The sequence below is a fragment of the Gnatocerus cornutus genome, unplaced genomic scaffold (genome assembly GCF_029298725.1).
Source record: "Gnatocerus cornutus isolate USDA-ARS CGAHR unplaced genomic scaffold, icGnaCorn1.1 ctg00000279.1, whole genome shotgun sequence".
Classification (NCBI taxonomy): domain Eukaryota; kingdom Metazoa; phylum Arthropoda; class Insecta; order Coleoptera; family Tenebrionidae; genus Gnatocerus; species Gnatocerus cornutus.
Window position 1 is genome coordinate 4,432 of NW_028275598.1, and position 11,126 is coordinate 15,557.

The window sequence follows — 11,126 nt, forward strand, 5'->3', positions numbered from 1 at the left end:
AATAACCTCAAGTTTTCCCGGACGACCAGCCGACCTCCAAAAGCGAACAAGGACCGATCGAACGTCGACTCGAACAAAGACCCTCCGAAACAAGGAGATGACATCCAAGTTCGACGCCGACGTTACGCGTTTTCCACGAATAACAGGAAAGTTCCGCTTTCGACCAGACAAACTTGGAAGCATCCTCTACAAGTTTCACGAACGAATCGGTCGAAAAGTACGTGCGATCTTTTCGAAAATCGCCTCGCAAAGAGACGCAGCACGGATCGGAGCGACGACCGACGAACCTGCAGAGTGTAGGAAAAAAATTCACAAACGGTCGAAGATGACGTCCGAGAAGGTCGAATTTTTTCAAGAACGAAGATAAAACCTTCGCCTTTCGTAGGAGTTGATTTTTGAAAACGATCTTGACGAACAGGTCGGAAAAAAAACGATGTCAATTTCGGACTCGACCATGAGAAACGAATTTGTACGACGAACGGACTTTTCGAACGACTTTTTTCGCAAAATCGACATTTTTTCCTCAAAAATTACCTCACACGACGAAATCCCATCATCGAAACATCACCGAAAACAGTTTTGACGGCGAAATTCTCGTCAATTTTACGAAAATAAAGGGAAAATCAGACGGACCACCGTCGAACATCCAGCGACGGGAACGGACGAGTTTTTTAATTTTTCTTGCCAATTCATTGCGAAAGAAGCAATTTTTCTCGACGAAACCATTTTATAATCATAAAAAAAACTCCCCAAACACCACAAACCAACAAAAATACGGAAATCTTGCATTGTTTGCATTTTTCAGACACTCTAAATAAAACTACGTCGATGTCGGCGGATTTTCAGTCGGTCGTCGGTCGACAGAAATCCAACGAAATTTTCATTTGTTCTTCTCAAAAACGAAAAACAAACAAATCAACAAAACATTCCCTACTATTAGTCGACATTTCGAGCAGAAACTACGAACGTCGAAAGATTTAAAAAATGAAATATGTAGGTGTGCGTGCGTGCGTACTTACTTGAAACTTTTTTCTTGTTTCATCGTCGCACTGGAACAAATTAAATTTTAATGCAATGTAAACGCGACCACACTTTCGACGAAAACATCTCTATGAATCGAACGACGTCGGAAAAAGAATAAATCGAGAAGAGAACAAATCATGAAACAACACACACCCACCCCGCCCGGCCCGGCCAGAGTGGTGGGAATTTCGATGAATGAACAGACAAAGAAACCAACTCTGTTATCAGTTCTAAGAAAGAAAGCAGGTAGCGGCGGCGGCGAACCTTCGACCGTACTACGGTCAGTTCATGAATTAACCCCGTCCGTTCGGAGTTTATTCATCTCCGGTCCGTGTCGGCGTTTACTTCAAGTGGGTGCTATTTCCATCTAAGCAAGCAAGTGAGTAAGTAAGTTCTCAAATTTTAAATTACGTTAATCGCAAGTGACTCGTTGAGATCGTCAAACGAACAATTTAATTTAACGCCTCATACGAGTTTTTTTTTTTCGTCATTTTGTCGCAAAAAAAAAACTAAAAAACGACTCGCAAAAAAAAATTTTTTTTTTTTCTTCTTTTAAATCTTGTACATTTTCTGACATGTGTACCATCGAAAAATGTCACATCCAAACGATCGAACAATCACAAAAAATCGTCAACGTACCATCTTGGAAAATTTTACCAGGCAACGACCATACCACGTTGAAAACTACCGGTTCTCGTCCGATCACCGAAGTCAAGCAACGTCGGGCGCGGTCAGTACTTGGATGGGTGACCGCTTGGGAACACCGCGTGCCGTTGTCTCTACTCTTTTCTTTTTTTATTAACATTTCTGATGTCAAACTTTTTTTAAATATATTTTTCACTATTTATATTTTCTCTCAGGAACTTATATAGTATGAAGACGAAAATTTTTAATTCGTTCGAGTTGAATTTGTGGTTCTGAAAAGAACCGATTTTTTTTCTTTTTTTTCCAACCAACTTCCAAGCTGCTCGAGGAGGATTTATTTTGAACTGGTGTATTTGGTGACGGCCTTGGTTCCTTCAGAAACGGCGTGCTTCGCCAATTCACCGGGCAAAAGAAGACGCACCGCCGTCTGGATCTCCCTGCTGGTTATGGTCGAACGTTTGTTGTAATGAGCGAGGCGACTGGCTTCAGCAGCTATACGTTCGAAGATGTCGTTCACGAAACTGTTCATGATAGACATAGCCTTGCTGGAGATACCGGTATCGGGATGGACCTGCTTCAACACCTTGTAAATGTAGATGGCGTAACTCTCCTTCCTCCTGCGCTTCTTTTTCTTGTCGCTCTTCGAGATGTTCTTTTGAGCTTTTCCGGCCTTCTTGGCCGCCTTACCGCTGGTCTTGGGTGGCATTCTCTTCTAGTCGTCGAGTTAAAAAAACGTTTAAAAACAGAAAACGAGACAGACACGACGTGCACGTTACGACGAGTATACTCGATCTAAAACGCCGCACACCTAAAATCCCTCTATTTATAACGAGCGAGCGACAAACAGGCGCTCCGCCTTAGTTCGTCGTTCGACCATTGCCCTAACGAGATGGCGCTGTACCGACCATATAAATTTCTAGCCTTCGCCGCGTTCGGCATTTATTTCAAGCCGTACGTTTGTCAGTGCGCTTCGTGTCAGTCGCAGTAGGTGTTTTGCTGTTTATATCGTATAACAACATGTCCGGAAGAGGAAAAGGAGGTAAAGTGAAGGGAAAGGCGAAGTCTCGTTCCAGTCGTGCCGGACTTCAGTTTCCCGTCGGCAGAATTCATCGTCTTCTGCGTAAAGGAAACTACGCCGAAAGAGTGGGTGCAGGTGCTCCCGTTTATTTGGCGGCCGTAATGGAATATCTAGCCGCCGAAGTTCTCGAATTGGCAGGAAACGCCGCCAGAGATAACAAGAAAACCCGTATCATTCCGAGACATCTTCAATTGGCTATAAGGAACGACGAGGAGTTAAACAAGCTCCTTTCCGGCGTTACCATCGCCCAAGGCGGTGTCTTGCCCAACATCCAGGCGGTGTTGTTGCCCAAGAAGACCGAAAAGAAGCCTTAAATTTAATTCTTCGCCGCCGTCATCTCGAACGAAAAACAAAAACTTTTATAAAAACCATCTTCACATCGGCCCTTCTCAGGGCCAAAAATTCAACTCGAACGAATTGATTTTTTCGCCAAAATACAACAACCTATGAGAATCATGTTAAAAAGTCTTTTAGATATTTTAAAGTTAAACCGATCAATTAATTCATTATACGAGCGTAGACTGAACGGAAGATTTTCGATTACATTCAACCAAGAAAGATGATTTTTACGACTTTTCATCGTAATTTTTAGAAAAATTCAATGCCCGACTAAAGCACGAACTCGACAACTCTATCTATAATAATTTATTGATTATCTAATTCAAGAAACATTCCGATTCGTCGTAAATTTCTTCACATTTCGCACATTAATCTGTTAAGAACATACACACACACACCGGTCGCCTATACGTGCTCTCCGTCTCGATAATTTCTTGCAGCAGCAGTCGTCAGCGGTGAGCCGTAATACTACAATCAATCGTTTTATTTGCTATGAGATTTTGTTTCAAGTCACGTCTGAGGAGAGTAACTCTACCCCATATTGGACATAACCTCAAATATACTCTTCGTGGCAAAAACGTTCTTTTAACGATGGTCATTCTAACCTAAAACTGCTGTCAAAATTGTCAAAGTCGCCGCCTGGATCACAAATTAAAATGATCACTCACTCCGTACGATTTTCATTTCGATTTGAAGACAAACACACAATTGAGCAACATATTTAATTCGTTTGATTTATTTTGTGGTTCTGAAAAGAACCGTTTTTTTTTGTTTGTTTGTTTGCTTGCCTGCGGGGGGTTTGTTGTTATTCCTCTGAGGATGCGGATACACGTCATAAAATGATAAAATTAACCGCCGAAACCGTAAAGGGTACGACCTTGACGTTTCAGGGCGTAGACGACGTCCATGGCGGTGACGGTCTTACGTTTTGCGTGTTCGGTGTAAGTTACGGCGTCACGGATGACGTTCTCGAGGAAGACCTTCAACACACCTCTGGTTTCTTCGTAGATGAGACCGGAAATACGTTTCACACCACCACGACGAGCCAATCTTCTGATCGCCGGTTTCGTTATACCTTGGATGTTATCGCGTAGAACTTTGCGATGACGTTTGGCGCCACCTTTTCCCAATCCTTTGCCACCTTTACCACGACCGGTCATCTTGATAAAATTAGGAAATTCTTCGTACAAAACGACGTAGCTTCGACCAAGTTCGTTATGGAACTAACGTCAAAATTTCATTCCGCGGGACTATTTATAAGTTACGGCAGCTCCACCTCGCGTTAAAAACGAATCCACCAATGGCGTCGCCGTATGACTCATCGAGTTTATAAAACGGCCGTTGGCGCGACGAAAATTTTCAGTTGACTTTCGAACGTTCGTACGTACGGTCGGTCGTTCGGTCGAAGCAAGCAAGCAAGCCACTACCTACGTTAATTCTTTTCATTTGATTCATCCGATATCCGAGATGGCGAGAACTAAACAGACGGCTCGTAAATCTACCGGTGGCAAGGCACCTAGAAAACAGTTGGCCACGAAGGCGGCCAGAAAAAGCGCTCCCGCCACCGGAGGTGTCAAGAAACCTCACCGTTACAGGCCCGGTACGGTCGCCCTTCGTGAGATTCGTCGTTATCAAAAGAGCACTGAACTTTTGATCCGCAAGCTGCCTTTCCAACGTCTCGTCCGAGAGATCGCCCAAGATTTCAAGACCGATCTCCGTTTCCAAAGTTCGGCCGTGATGGCACTTCAAGAAGCCAGCGAGGCTTATCTCGTCGGCCTCTTCGAAGACACCAACTTGTGCGCCATCCACGCCAAACGTGTCACCATCATGCCGAAAGACATCCAATTGGCGAGACGCATTCGTGGCGAGAGGGCTTAAATTTCCTCCATCCATCCATCCATCCATCCGATCCGACCATCTAGAATTAACAAATTCTTCATCTTCGAAGGTGTTAAAAGAAGAAAAAAAAAATCGGTTCTTTTCAGAACCACAATTATTTTCCAACGAATTGAAAATTTATCGTTCGCGCATGCAACTTTTTGAGATTGAAAAAAAAAAAAAAAAAAAAAAAAAGTTAGGTTATGTGATTTATTCACAAAATTCGTACTTACATAAAACGATAAACTTTTGCTTTTTTCTTTCACATTAAATTTTCTTTTAACTGAGACTATTTGAAACATTATTATATAATAAAGTTTATCATTCTTTGTAATAACACTGTTTCGACAGTCAAATGAATAGACAAGAAAATCAAATGAAAGTATGTATCTCCTCAACAGAATGTGCATTGTCCAAGCGAATCTTTCGTTCGTTTCTTGAAAATAATTGTGGCCCTGAAAAGGGCCATTTATTTGTATCGATGGTGCCCCTACGTCGATATATACGATCGGAGCACGTTCCCGAAACCACCAGGACGTCGTCGTCGTTGAAAAAATTAAATCATCGTCGTCGACTTTTCACTTCTTTCTCTTGGGTGAAGCGGTTTTTTTCGCTTTGACGGTGACGGCTTTGGCCGTTTTCGGTTTCGGCGCTTTCGGTTTCTTGGTTGGACCGGCCTTGTTGGATTTCTTCGCTTTCGATGGCGTCTTGGGTTTGACGGGCGATCTGGAGGCGGCGCTGGCTTTCTTTTCGGGAGCGGACGCAGCCTTTCTAGCCTTCGATACGGCGACGCTCTTCTTTTCGGCGGCAGTTTTCTTAGACTTGGCCGAAGCGGCGGGGGCGGCCTTCTTACCGGCTTTTGAGGCGGATCCTTTTTCGGCGGACGTCGGCGCTGACGCGACGGAACGTTTAGCAACGCCCGTCTTCTTGGATTTCGCCGATGACGACGCGGTCGCAGCGGCAGATCTCTTTTTCGTGGCGGACGGAGCCTTAGCTGCACCGGTGACGGCAGAAGCCAACTTGAACGAACCGGAAGCTCCTTTTCCTTTGGTTTGGACCAACGAACCGGATGCGACGGCGCCCTTAAGGTACTTCTTGATGAAAGGCGCAAATTTTTCCGCGTCGACTTTGTAGTTGGCCGCGACATATTTCTTGATCGCCTGCAACGAAGAACCGCCGCGTTCCTTCAAGCCTTTGATGGCGTTGGTGACCATCTCCGAAGTGGGCGGATGAGAAGGTTTGCTTCTCGGATTTTTGGGCTTCTTCTCCTTCTTCACCGGTGAGGAGCCGGAAGTGGCACCGGCGACCGTCGAAGCTGCTTGATTTTCTACGTCGGCCATATTTTCGTCTATCGCGCGCGCGTTTTTTTCTTTTTATTATAGGTAGGCTTATTCTTCGGTGAAAGAACGAATGAACTTTACAGAACGAATTGGGCGCCAAAGTCAAAGTGTTGGCGCGTTCGAAAACGCGCGGACCGCGGACTAAACGAGAGCCTTCTCGTCGAGTTAGAAAATTCAGTGGGCCTCGAATACAGCTTTCGCGTGATGGCATCGTTCTCTTTACGCGAAGATCACCGCCTCCGGGTGCGGGAACATGAGCGATTCGGTCGGCGATGGCCTCCTGAATAACCTCAAGTTTTCCCGGACGACCAGCCGACCTCCAAAAGCGAACAAGGACCGATCGAACGTCGACTCGAACAAAGACCCTCCGAAACAAGGAGATGACATCCAAGTTCGACGCCGACGTTACGCGTTTTCCACGAATAACAGGAAAGTTCCGCTTTCGACCAGACAAACTTGGAAGCATCCTCTACAAGTTTCACGAACGAATCGGTCGAAAAGTACGTGCGATCTTTTCGAAAATCGCCTCGCAAAGAGACGCAGCACGGATCGGAGCGACGACCGACGAACCTGCAGAGTGTAGGAAAAAAATTCACAAACGGTCGAAGATGACGTCCGAGAAGGTCGAATTTTTTCAAGAACGAAGATAAAACCTTCGCCTTTCGTAGGAGTTGATTTTTGAAAACGATCTTGACGAACAGGTCGGAAAAAAAACGATGTCAATTTCGGACTCGACCATGAGAAACGAATTTGTACGACGAACGGACTTTTCGAACGACTTTTTTCGCAAAATCGACATTTTTTCCTCAAAAATTACCTCACACGACGAAATCCCATCATCGAAACATCACCGAAAACAGTTTTGACGGCGAAATTCTCGTCAATTTTACGAAAATAAAGGGAAAATCAGACGGACCACCGTCGAACATCCAGCGACGGGAACGGACGAGTTTTTTAATTTTTCTTGCCAATTCATTGCGAAAGAAGCAATTTTTCTCGACGAAACCATTTTATAATCATAAAAAAAACTCCCCAAACACCACAAACCAACAAAAATACGGAAATCTTGCATTGTTTGCATTTTTCAGACACTCTAAATAAAACTACGTCGATGTCGGCGGATTTTCAGTCGGTCGTCGGTCGACAGAAATCCAACGAAATTTTCATTTGTTCTTCTCAAAAACGAAAAACAAACAAATCAACAAAACATTCCCTACTATTAGTCGACATTTCGAGCAGAAACTACGAACGTCGAAAGATTTAAAAAATGAAATATGTAGGTGTGCGTGCGTGCGTACTTACTTGAAACTTTTTTCTTGTTTCATCGTCGCACTGGAACAAATTAAATTTTAATGCAATGTAAACGCGACCACACTTTCGACGAAAACATCTCTATGAATCGAACGACGTCGGAAAAAGAATAAATCGAGAAGAGAACAAATCATGAAACAACACACACCCACCCCGCCCGGCCCGGCCAGAGTGGTGGGAATTTCGATGAATGAACAGACAAAGAAACCAACTCTGTTATCAGTTCTAAGAAAGAAAGCAGGTAGCGGCGGCGGCGAACCTTCGACCGTACTACGGTCAGTTCATGAATTAACCCCGTCCGTTCGGAGTTTATTCATCTCCGGTCCGTGTCGGCGTTTACTTCAAGTGGGTGCTATTTCCATCTAAGCAAGCAAGTGAGTAAGTAAGTTCTCAAATTTTAAATTACGTTAATCGCAAGTGACTCGTTGAGATCGTCAAACGAACAATTTAATTTAACGCCTCATACGAGTTTTTTTTTTTCGTCATTTTGTCGCAAAAAAAAAACTAAAAAACGACTCGCAAAAAAAAATTTTTTTTTTTTCTTCTTTTAAATCTTGTACATTTTCTGACATGTGTACCATCGAAAAATGTCACATCCAAACGATCGAACAATCACAAAAAATCGTCAACGTACCATCTTGGAAAATTTTACCAGGCAACGACCATACCACGTTGAAAACTACCGGTTCTCGTCCGATCACCGAAGTCAAGCAACGTCGGGCGCGGTCAGTACTTGGATGGGTGACCGCTTGGGAACACCGCGTGCCGTTGTCTCTACTCTTTTCTTTTTTTATTAACATTTCTGATGTCAAACTTTTTTTAAATATATTTTTCACTATTTATATTTTCTCTCAGGAACTTATATAGTATGAAGACGAAAATTTTTAATTCGTTCGAGTTGAATTTGTGGTTCTGAAAAGAACCGATTTTTTTTCTTTTTTTTCCAACCAACTTCCAAGCTGCTCGAGGAGGATTTATTTTGAACTGGTGTATTTGGTGACGGCCTTGGTTCCTTCAGAAACGGCGTGCTTCGCCAATTCACCGGGCAAAAGAAGACGCACCGCCGTCTGGATCTCCCTGCTGGTTATGGTCGAACGTTTGTTGTAATGAGCGAGGCGACTGGCTTCAGCAGCTATACGTTCGAAGATGTCGTTCACGAAACTGTTCATGATAGACATAGCCTTGCTGGAGATACCGGTATCGGGATGGACCTGCTTCAACACCTTGTAAATGTAGATGGCGTAACTCTCCTTCCTCCTGCGCTTCTTTTTCTTGTCGCTCTTCGAGATGTTCTTTTGAGCTTTTCCGGCCTTCTTGGCCGCCTTACCGCTGGTCTTGGGTGGCATTCTCTTCTAGTCGTCGAGTTAAAAAAACGTTTAAAAACAGAAAACGAGACAGACACGACGTGCACGTTACGACGAGTATACTCGATCTAAAACGCCGCACACCTAAAATCCCTCTATTTATAACGAGCGAGCGACAAACAGGCGCTCCGCCTTAGTTCGTCGTTCGACCATTGCCCTAACGAGATGGCGCTGTACCGACCATATAAATTTCTAGCCTTCGCCGCGTTCGGCATTTATTTCAAGCCGTACGTTTGTCAGTGCGCTTCGTGTCAGTCGCAGTAGGTGTTTTGCTGTTTATATCGTATAACAACATGTCCGGAAGAGGAAAAGGAGGTAAAGTGAAGGGAAAGGCGAAGTCTCGTTCCAGTCGTGCCGGACTTCAGTTTCCCGTCGGCAGAATTCATCGTCTTCTGCGTAAAGGAAACTACGCCGAAAGAGTGGGTGCAGGTGCTCCCGTTTATTTGGCGGCCGTAATGGAATATCTAGCCGCCGAAGTTCTCGAATTGGCAGGAAACGCCGCCAGAGATAACAAGAAAACCCGTATCATTCCGAGACATCTTCAATTGGCTATAAGGAACGACGAGGAGTTAAACAAGCTCCTTTCCGGCGTTACCATCGCCCAAGGCGGTGTCTTGCCCAACATCCAGGCGGTGTTGTTGCCCAAGAAGACCGAAAAGAAGCCTTAAATTTAATTCTTCGCCGCCGTCATCTCGAACGAAAAACAAAAACTTTTATAAAAACCATCTTCACATCGGCCCTTCTCAGGGCCAAAAATTCAACTCGAACGAATTGATTTTTTCGCCAAAATACAACAACCTATGAGAATCATGTTAAAAAGTCTTTTAGATATTTTAAAGTTAAACCGATCAATTAATTCATTATACGAGCGTAGACTGAACGGAAGATTTTCGATTACATTCAACCAAGAAAGATGATTTTTACGACTTTTCATCGTAATTTTTAGAAAAATTCAATGCCCGACTAAAGCACGAACTCGACAACTCTATCTATAATAATTTATTGATTATCTAATTCAAGAAACATTCCGATTCGTCGTAAATTTCTTCACATTTCGCACATTAATCTGTTAAGAACATACACACACACACCGGTCGCCTATACGTGCTCTCCGTCTCGATAATTTCTTGCAGCAGCAGTCGTCAGCGGTGAGCCGTAATACTACAATCAATCGTTTTATTTGCTATGAGATTTTGTTTCAAGTCACGTCTGAGGAGAGTAACTCTACCCCATATTGGACATAACCTCAAATATACTCTTCGTGGCAAAAACGTTCTTTTAACGATGGTCATTCTAACCTAAAACTGCTGTCAAAATTGTCAAAGTCGCCGCCTGGATCACAAATTAAAATGATCACTCACTCCGTACGATTTTCATTTCGATTTGAAGACAAACACACAATTGAGCAACATATTTAATTCGTTTGATTTATTTTGTGGTTCTGAAAAGAACCGTTTTTTTTTGTTTGTTTGTTTGCTTGCCTGCGGGGGGTTTGTTGTTATTCCTCTGAGGATGCGGATACACGTCATAAAATGATAAAATTAACCGCCGAAACCGTAAAGGGTACGACCTTGACGTTTCAGGGCGTAGACGACGTCCATGGCGGTGACGGTCTTACGTTTTGCGTGTTCGGTGTAAGTTACGGCGTCACGGATGACGTTCTCGAGGAAGACCTTCAACACACCTCTGGTTTCTTCGTAGATGAGACCGGAAATACGTTTCACACCACCACGACGAGCCAATCTTCTGATCGCCGGTTTCGTTATACCTTGGATGTTATCGCGTAGAACTTTGCGATGACGTTTGGCGCCACCTTTTCCCAATCCTTTGCCACCTTTACCACGACCGGTCATCTTGATAAAATTAGGAAATTCTTCGTACAAAACGACGTAGCTTCGACCAAGTTCGTTATGGAACTAACGTCAAAATTTCATTCCGCGGGACTATTTATAAGTTACGGCAGCTCCACCTCGCGTTAAAAACGAATCCACCAATGGCGTCGCCGTATGACTCATCGAGTTTATAAAACGGCCGTTGGCGCGACGAAAATTTTCAGTTGACTTTCGAACGTTCGTACGTACGGTCGGTCGTTCGGTCGAAGCAAGCAAGCAAGCCACTACCTACGTTAATTCTTTTCATTTGATTCAT

General features: G+C 43.9%; 2 non-coding genes across 2 annotated transcripts; both read left to right on the plus strand.

The window, feature by feature from the left end:
• Positions 1 to 1,682: 1,682 nt before the first annotated feature.
• Positions 1,683 to 1,802, plus strand: LOC148165566 (5S ribosomal RNA). The gene has a single exon (XR_015771358.1). It is a non-coding gene; the product is annotated as a 5S ribosomal RNA (ribosomal RNA).
• A 6,466-nt stretch (positions 1,803 to 8,268) lies between these two features.
• On the plus strand, positions 8,269 to 8,388 carry LOC148165567 (5S ribosomal RNA). The gene has a single exon (XR_015771359.1). It is a non-coding gene; the product is annotated as a 5S ribosomal RNA (ribosomal RNA).
• The last annotated feature ends 2,738 nt before the right edge of the window (positions 8,389 to 11,126 follow it).